The sequence below is a fragment of the Sorex araneus genome, chromosome 11, assembly GCF_027595985.1.
Source record: "Sorex araneus isolate mSorAra2 chromosome 11, mSorAra2.pri, whole genome shotgun sequence".
In the NCBI taxonomy this organism is placed as follows: domain Eukaryota; kingdom Metazoa; phylum Chordata; class Mammalia; order Eulipotyphla; family Soricidae; genus Sorex; species Sorex araneus.
Window position 1 is genome coordinate 7,239,067 of NC_073312.1, and position 9,062 is coordinate 7,248,128.

Genomic DNA, 9,062 nt, shown 5'->3' on the forward strand with positions numbered 1-9,062 from the left:
TGCAAAAATTGTATAGAACGGCCCCCTCTGACCTCCCAACCTCCTCTCCCATTCCAGACTCCTGGTTCTCTCTATTTTCCAGTCACACAAGCCATGCTTTGGTTTCTCGAATGTTGTCACTCCTCTTAACATAGGACACTGGCACGTAGGGTTCAACTTGGGGGGGGGTGCCTTTCCCTCCCCATGTGGCCAGGCCACTTCTCAGCTACATCTATGTTCAGGCCTAGATCCTTCCACTGTAGATGGAACAACCACTAAACCCCTGTGTCACATGGTCTCAGAACTCAGTAAGACTTGACCTATAGAGATAAGTGCCAGTTATTAATATAAAACCTGTTTGTGTAAGTGCCAGGTGAATGACTGAACCTCCAATTAAAATGTAACCTGTGGAGAGCACAGAACGATATGCCACAGACATGCCTCCAGACCCCACAGCAGGCTGTTTCGTTTGGACCAACCTGGAGCAGGGTGGGTGAGTTCCCCTCCTGATCCTAATGGAGCCAGTCCAGGCAGCTGAAAACCTCCAGAACTCAACCACCACCATGCTCATGGCTGCTCTCCACACGCTCAGGCGAGCCTCACCCGTGAGTGAATATATTCCTGGATTGCACAGCCACAAATGCAGCCACATGACATCTCATACTTTATACCACAAGGCTCAACCTTTAACAACATATTATTAATCCCTTATAGAAGGGCTTAATGGCTCCTGAGTGAAATACAACAGTCTTCACACACACACACACACACACACACACACACACACACACACATACACTCATACATGAATGTAAGCTTTAAGACTAGAGAGATAGTACAGTGGGTAGGATGTTTGCCAGCTCAGGCATGAATTGTAGAACCCTTCATGGTCCCCCCCAGTCCTGCCAGGATTGATTCCTGAGCAGAGAGAAGTAAGCTCCAAGGGCTCTGCTGAATATGGCCTCCAAACAAAAACAAGAAGAGAAGGGAGGGGGCAACTCTACGTGTTTTGTTTGCCTTGGATATCAGCAGCTCAGACATTGGCAGGTGGTAGATTTGGTGTGTGGTAGAGTCGGTGATATGGATTCATTTCCAGCACCGTTTTAACATGACAGATCCCCCCTCTCCCAACACATCTACCGATCCCAACCTGCCATTGGTTCTATGAACTCAGCCTTTGGAGCCAGACCCACCTGTGTTTTAGTCAAGATGTAGCAATTTTGTAGTGATTCTAGGCACAGTACTTAACCTCCTCTGAACCTATTTCCTTCTATGTAAAAGAAGATTCATGTTCATTTTATAGAGTCATTATAAAGACTACATTGTTTAGCCTAATTCTTAGGATGGGATATGAATGAAAGGGTGGTTTGTTGTTATGTTCTCCCTCACTCAGAATTCTTCAAAGGCTCTCCCTGGCAAGATGGATTAAGACTTTACTAAATCACACCGGAGGTATCATGCATTTTCTCTACTGCTTGCCACATTTTCATTTCTTTTTAATAATTTTATTCATTCTCAGTTATTATTTAGTGAAAAAGTAAACACTTCAAATTCATCCTCTTACTGCTCTATAAATAGGTGAGGTTCATCTGAAAATCAAAAGTAATAGGTAGCGACTATGAAACATTATTACATTCCTCTACCATTAGCATTGTAGCACTGTCGCTGTCACTGTCATCCCGTTGGTCTTCGATTTGTTCGAGTGGGCACCAGTAACATCTCCATTGTGAGATTTGTTGTTACTGTTTTTGGCATATCCAATACGCCACAGGTAGCTTGCCAGGCTCTGCCGTGCAGGAGGGATACTCTCAGTAGCTTGCCGGGCTTTTTGAGAAGGATGGAGGAATCGAAGCCAGGTTGGCCGCGTGCAAAGCAAATGCCCTACACGCTGTGCTGTTGCTCCATTATAGTTATAAAATGACACTACCAACTCAAACACAGAGATTAGTAGCAGTCTAACATAGAAAAATAACCCAACTCTCTGCCTAACAGTGCCATGTATAAAAACACAGAATTCTGTATCCAGCCCTGTATTGATCTTGCACTTACTAGTCTTTAAAAACACAATAGTTTACACTTAAACAAAAAGAAACAGAGAACTCAGGGCTGGGGAGATATTACAGCGGGTAGGGCGTTTGCCTTGCATATGGCCAACCCAAGTTGGATCCCCAGCATCCCATATGGTCCCCTGAGCACCACCAGGAATAATTCCTGAGTACAGAGCCATAAGAACCCCCTGAGCAATGCTGGGTGTGGCTCTCAAACAAACACCAAACAAACAAAAGAACCAGAGAATTCAATGCTGCCCCAACTACCAACACTTTGCTAATGCTGGTCCTTCTTTCAGAGTCCCTTCCACTACTCTCTGCTCTTCCAAACACCCTCATTCTTCACACTAAGCTTAGAATTTATTTTTTTCCCTTTTTGGGTCACACCCAGCGATGCTCAGGGGTTACTCCTGCCTCTGCACTCAGGAATTACTCCTGGCGGTGCTCGGGGGACCATATGGGATGCTGGGAATCGAACCCGGGTCAGCAGTGTGCAAGGCAAAGGCCCTGCCCACTGTGCTATCACTCCAGCCCCTCAGCTTAGAAGTTAGCTGCTTTGTTAAATACTTCCTGAATTCCAGCGGGAAGGACCCTTCTCCTACACTTCTTCTGGACGAAGACACAATGACACATGATTACCCTCCTTCTAAGAAATGCTCCTAGTGCACTGTCATTGCTTTGGTGTCCATCCACCTACTAGACTGCAAGATCCCCTGGACCAGAGGTCATCTTGCATCCATGGACTCTAGTGCTATCTTGGCACTCTGGTGTTTTGATGAATATGTGTTAATGTAGGAATGGTGTGTGTGGGGGAAGATTCAGATGTGTTTTTTTTTTTTTGGCTTTTTGGGTCATACCTGGTGATGCTCAGGGATGACTCCTGGCTCTGCACTCAGGAATCACTCCTGGTTGTGCTCGGGGGACCGCATGGGATGCTGGGAATCGAACCCAGGTCAGCCGAATGCAAGGCAAACGCCCTACCCGCTGTGCTATTGCTCCAGCCCCTCAGATGTAGTATTTTAAAGTCATTTTTCAGTCTGATTTTTAAGTGCCCCTTCCTAGAATAGACGTCTTAGCGGACTTAGGCACCATAGAAAGTCACTGGCACAGACTGGAGCTCTGCCACCCAGTTTTCTTTGCTCTGACTCAGGCTGATGCTGAGGCAGGAAAGTGATGACTTCCACACGGGAGTTCTCAGCTCCTGAAGGACCCAGGTAGATGCCCCACGCCAGGCCTGGAGGAGACTGGGCAGCCCTGGCAGAACACATCCTATGGAGCACATCCGTGTCTTGCTGGTGAATCACTACATTGAGCCCAGGCAAATCCAAGGGGAATAATTATATTCTTTCTCTGATATCACTTTACAATCGTCTCCCTGGGCAAATAATCAGCCAACGATGCTCAGTTTTAAAGTCAGTCCTTCCAAAAGGTGCTTTGAGAGAAAAATTGCAATTTCCAGACCATTTTCATTTACACACCGCTCAGAGGAAGGTTGCAGAAAACCTGCCCCAGCACTTACAAATAAGAAAGAAATGGCTTTCTTGGCCAAGACCCCGAGTCCGTGGATCTGAGCTTCTGCAGTACTTAACTCCTAATGGGCTCAGAGATGGCTGTGCTCTAAGAATTCAAACGAGTGTAGATTCATGTTTTGTTGTTGCTGCTATTTTGTTGTTCGGAAAGGATAATTTTCTCATATTAAAACTACATACACATTTCAGTGTCGTTGCCATTAAGATTCATTAAGGTTCAGTAATGGAACTGGCTGAGAGCTCAAAATCTGCCTGCTCTAAAGCAATAATCATCACGGGCAGAGATTACATTATCAGGGCACAGAGGACCCGCCAGACTGCCATAATTTGAAAAAACAGTCCAAACACGCATCCGTTTGGAAACCAGAGGGCCTCTCTGTATGGATGAATTCATCGTTGTCATCGAATCTTTTCTGAACCTTTGACCTTTTCATTTCTGCACGGGAGGTAGCCTTGGACAGATCCAAGTAGGAGGTTCTGTTTTGTGACCCCCGCCCCACCACCTCAGTCCCGTGGGTTTCCAAGTGAACTTGTCTCCGAGTCAGCAGAGTTAAAACAAGCTTATTACACCCACCACCAGTGTTTCTAATTTAGTGGGCAGAGTGGGGACTGGGATTTGCATTTCTGGCAAGTTCTCTGGGAAGAACAATGTATTTTTTACCACCTTCCCAGGGGATCCCCAAGTATAGCTCTAGTAGTTGGATAACCATATGCAGCTGGTACTTAGCCTGACTGTGCATTGCTATCACCTGCGGTGTTTGAGACTTCCTAAGCCTCCTCCACATCGGGCTTGGCTTAATTGGGACTGAAGGACATACTGTCTAAAATCAACCTCCTTGTAAGAATAGTAAGTGAGCACACACACACACACACACACACACACACACACACTCTATCTCTCCTCTCCCCCCGCCCACTGCCCTTCCACACCTTTTGGGCATTATAGTTTGCAATACAGGTACTGAGAGGTTCCTTCCTTTTCCAGTTTTTCTCCCAGAATGATCATTTCCAACCATTTTTGTCATGGTGGTCTCTTTTCTATCCCAACTGCCTTCATCCCCAGCATTTGAGGTAGGTTTCCAAGTGGGCCAATCCTCCTGGCCCTTCAAATAAAAACTAAAAAAAAAAAAAAGATTACATATGTGTTTGTCTCCACAGTTCCCGTTGTTGCTAGAGAGAGGAGTTAGGGAAGCTAAGGAGAGAAGGGAGGTCTCTGTCAATCCTGTGAAGTGACAATCAAGTTACATCTCTCTTCACTCGATTTGCACAGCCTAAGAATTACCCCCCTTAGCCCACCAAGTCTCAAGGACACCATCAATCATAGATTGGGATGGAATTTATCACTTTCAGAACCCAAATGGGAAATGGTGCGGCCTCCATCTGAATACCAGATTCTTGTCTTTGCTGAGAGAAAGCACTCAAGGAGACTAAGATGAGATGAAATCAGAGGGATTTGGTAAAGAACACAATGAGCACTGGGTCCAGGCACTCCCAAGGAAAGTCACACAAGGAAAAAACATGGGGCAAAGGTTTTTAAGGAATGGACTAATTAAAGGAAAGTGAATACATGTTAGAGTTGGGACATAAGTTGTATGAACTGAGTAGTGCCAAAACTGCACATGCAGAGAAACTACATGCTTGCTCATACATCACTTGAATCATCAGCATTTCATGGAGCTAAGGTTCAGGTGAGTTCATATGTATTTTGGACTTAATGTACCCTAAACGCAGTACTATCTCCTGGCCCAATAATATATTTATTGTTCACATAAATCTTTATAGGGATGTCTCTCTTAATTTCTTTTGGTGGTCTGAATTTCACTCTCTGATTAAATTTTCAGGAAGAATCATCATGAATCACGAATCACGAAATCCCATTGATCGTCAAGTTGCTCGAGTGGTCTCAGTAACCTCTCCATTCGTCCTATCCCTGAGATTTTAGAAGCCACTCTCTTCTCGGCCTTCCCGACGGTGCTGCATTGGAGGCTCTTTCAGGGTCAGGGGAATGAGATTCAGCTGGTTACTGGCTTTGGAATATGGATACACCATGGGAAGCTTTCGAGGCTGTCCCATGTGGGCAGGAAGCTCTCAGTAGCTTGCTAGTTTCTCCCAGAGGAAAACGTAGGTTATAAGATAATTCGTGGCCGCAAAGTGGCCATGCGCTTCTGGGACCTTGCTTTTAAGTTTCTGGATGTTGGCCGTTGATGGGATTACACACACCTGGGTTCCTCTGCCAGTACCTTCATGCGTGAGGCTTGTCTGAACATGTGGAGAGGGGCCTCGAGCATGGCTGTGGCTAGGTTCCGGTGGTCTTTGGCAGCCAGGAGCACTGCTCAGGCTGGGGATGGAAGCTGGAGCCCATCCCCTCCGAGGGGTCCAGGGGAAGACAGCCAGGCGTGTGGGCAAGAGACTCTCAGGAAGAATCATATAAACAATATTTCCTCCTGGAAATATGTGCGGGGCATATACATGATAGAAGTTGGGTTAGCTACATGCAAGGCAAGCACCCTATTTGCTATACTATCTCTTGGGCCCACATTAAAAAATTTTATTCCTCATTCTTTCCTGATTTTGGTGCTTCCTTTCTGGTTTTTAATTATTCTAATGATTCTAATTCATAGGGTTCTTTTATGTCATGCATCAGTTTCCAAATACCACTCTGCTCACTTTGAAACAGTGGGTGATGGTTCTGGGCTTGCTTTTCTGATTTACTTCTTCCTCTTTAAGGATATCATTCTGTTCATTATTTTTTTAAACTTACGTACTAGACTCTGTATAGTTTTGACCTTGAATTATACTTGTTGCTTATTTTTATGTGAATTTAATTTCACCTGAACCTTTTATAGGAGACAAGATTCAGACCAGCTCTTCTAATTTCTCAGTTTTCGCTTCCAGTTGTTATCTCAACTGTGCAAAATTTTAAGATGACTTGCTTTCAGAGTTTTGCTGGTGGCAATTGTCTTGGTTCCCTTTGATGTGGAATTTCTCTTTCTCTTCCCTTTTATGCCACTCAAGTTTTGTTCTATTTCCAGATATTTCTCCTATTAGTGAGAATCTGTCCTGGAAGGAAGTATAATGCCAAGCTCGGATGGTTGCTTCATTCCTTTCGTAACTTGCAAAAGAATTCCTCCACAACCCACCCCAGTTTTATTCACTCCTAATACATTGTTGGGAATTCTCCCATAAAAACTGTATCACTGTCATCCCGTTGTTCATCGATTTAGTCGAGCAGGCACCAGTAACATCTCCATTTGTCCCAACCCTGAGATTTTAGCAGCCACTCCTTACTCGTCTTTCCCAACAATTGGAGGCTTCTTTCAGGGTCAGGGGAATAAGACCTGTTATTGTTACTGTTTTTGGCATATCGAATATGCCACGGGGAGCTTGCCAGGCTCTGCTGTGTGGGCAGGATACTCTCAGTAGCTTGCCAGGCTCTCCGAGAGGCATATATATTTATTTCCCTCTATGATGTCCAGGAACACGTTCATGAGAAATTTGCTTGAGTGCACATGTGCCTCTGTTCTAAGGGTGTTTTCTGTCTATCACCACTTTTGATGGTTATGAAAATTTGCGTGTGCACTGCCAAAAATATATAGTTATTGAGTACTTGAACATTTCTAGAGAAAACAAGAAACAAAACTCTAAGTTCCAACTTAGTTTATTTAGATTTAAACTCAAAGAGCTATAGGGGTTCTTGGTGGGCACATTTTCCAGCACAATTTTAAGAAAATATAAGTGCTTGTACTAACTGACTTTTTGTTGCTGGGCTAAGTTGTGCTTCTAAGAGCCGTACAGATCAAGCATCATGTTCTGCTTTTGGTGAAGTTACAGTTTTTAGCAAGGCTGTTAACACCAAGTCTCTGCATTTCCCAGGCTGAAAAACACCAGTAGCCTTGAGTAAAATACTCTTCAGCGTGTAGTACTCCTCAAGATAACTGTTGTGAGTTTCTTATGGTCAAGACATTTGAAGGGACATTTTTAAATGTAGGCTACTATTTTTTCCCAAATAGTTTTTCACTATTACAAGTGATAGAAGAGTTGGTGTTAAATTTGCTTCAGGAGCTGGCGGATAGGGCATTTACCTTGTACGCGGCCGACCCAGGTTCTATTCCCAGCACCCCATATGGTCCCTTGAGCACCGCCAGGGGTAATTCCTGAGTGCAAAGCCAGGAGTAACCCCTGAGCATCGCTGGCTGTGACCCAAAAAGCAAAACAAAAAACAAAATAAATATGCTTCATTCCCTGTACATATCAAATGCTCAAAAATATGTATTAGGACTCAATGATTTAGTATATAAGTCAGCCACTATCAAGATGCTAAATCAGGTTTTTTGCATATTTCTTTGAGTGGTTCTGTGACCAAGAATGGTTGTTTCATTTTAGAAAGCATTGGCGGGTAAGGCTTGGTGCTGGAGGGTGGGAGTACAGCAGGTAGGGCATTTGTCTTGAATGCACCCGACCTAGGTTCAACCCCTGGCAACCTCTAGAGTCCCCTGATCCCATCAGGAGTGACCTCTGAGTGCAGAGTCAGGCGTGAGTCCTGACTCTATCGGGTATGGCCCACCCCCCAAAAAATGCATGGGGAGAGGGCATAAAAGCAACAATAATATTTTATGACTTCTGAAAATTACATGAAATTCAAATTTCCTTGCCCATAAAATTTTGTCTTGTTCTCCTCCCAGATCCCCCATTTTCCAGTAGGTAGACAGTCACACCCACAAACTGCCCCCATGCACACCCATCAACAGCCAAGATCCAGAGACTATAAAACAAAGCTCCCAGAAACGACCTCTTATAGCCTAGTTCTCCCTCTTGGAGAACCTGGCAAGATATCGAGAGCATCCTGCCTGCACAGCAGAGCCTGACAAGCTCTCTGTGGCATATTTGATATGCCAAACACAATAACAACAATGGGTCTCATTCCCCTTACCCTGCAAGAGCCTCCAATGGGGCACTGTTGGGAAGAATGAGTAAAGAGAGGTTGCTAAAATCTCAGGGCTAGGACAAATGGAGATGTTACTGGTGCCCGCTTGAGCAAATCAATGATCAATGGGAAGACAGTGATACAGTGATACAGTGATTACTTTTTTGGGAGGGGGAAGTCACACCCGTTGATGCTCAGGAATTACTCCTGGCTCTGCACACAGGAATTATACCTGCCAGTGCTCAGGGAACCATAGGGGGTGTCCAGTATCAAACCCAGATGGGCCACGTGCAAGGCAGATGCCCTACCTGCTGTACTATAGGAACATAGCCTCCCTTCCTTGGCTTGTATTGTCTGCAGTTGCTTCTAGACTCTGCAAATGAAGCAACGAGAGACACTTTATGGCCTGCAGAGCCCCAAATATTTACTATCTAGTACTTCATGGAAAAGATCGGCAGGTCTCTGAATTAGTTAATACACTCCATTTTCCCCAGAAGAAATTTATTTGTGTTTCACATGCTAGAAGAAATTACTCATTTTAAGGAGCTTCTCTTTAGCTGCTACCAGAGAAAATACATTCTA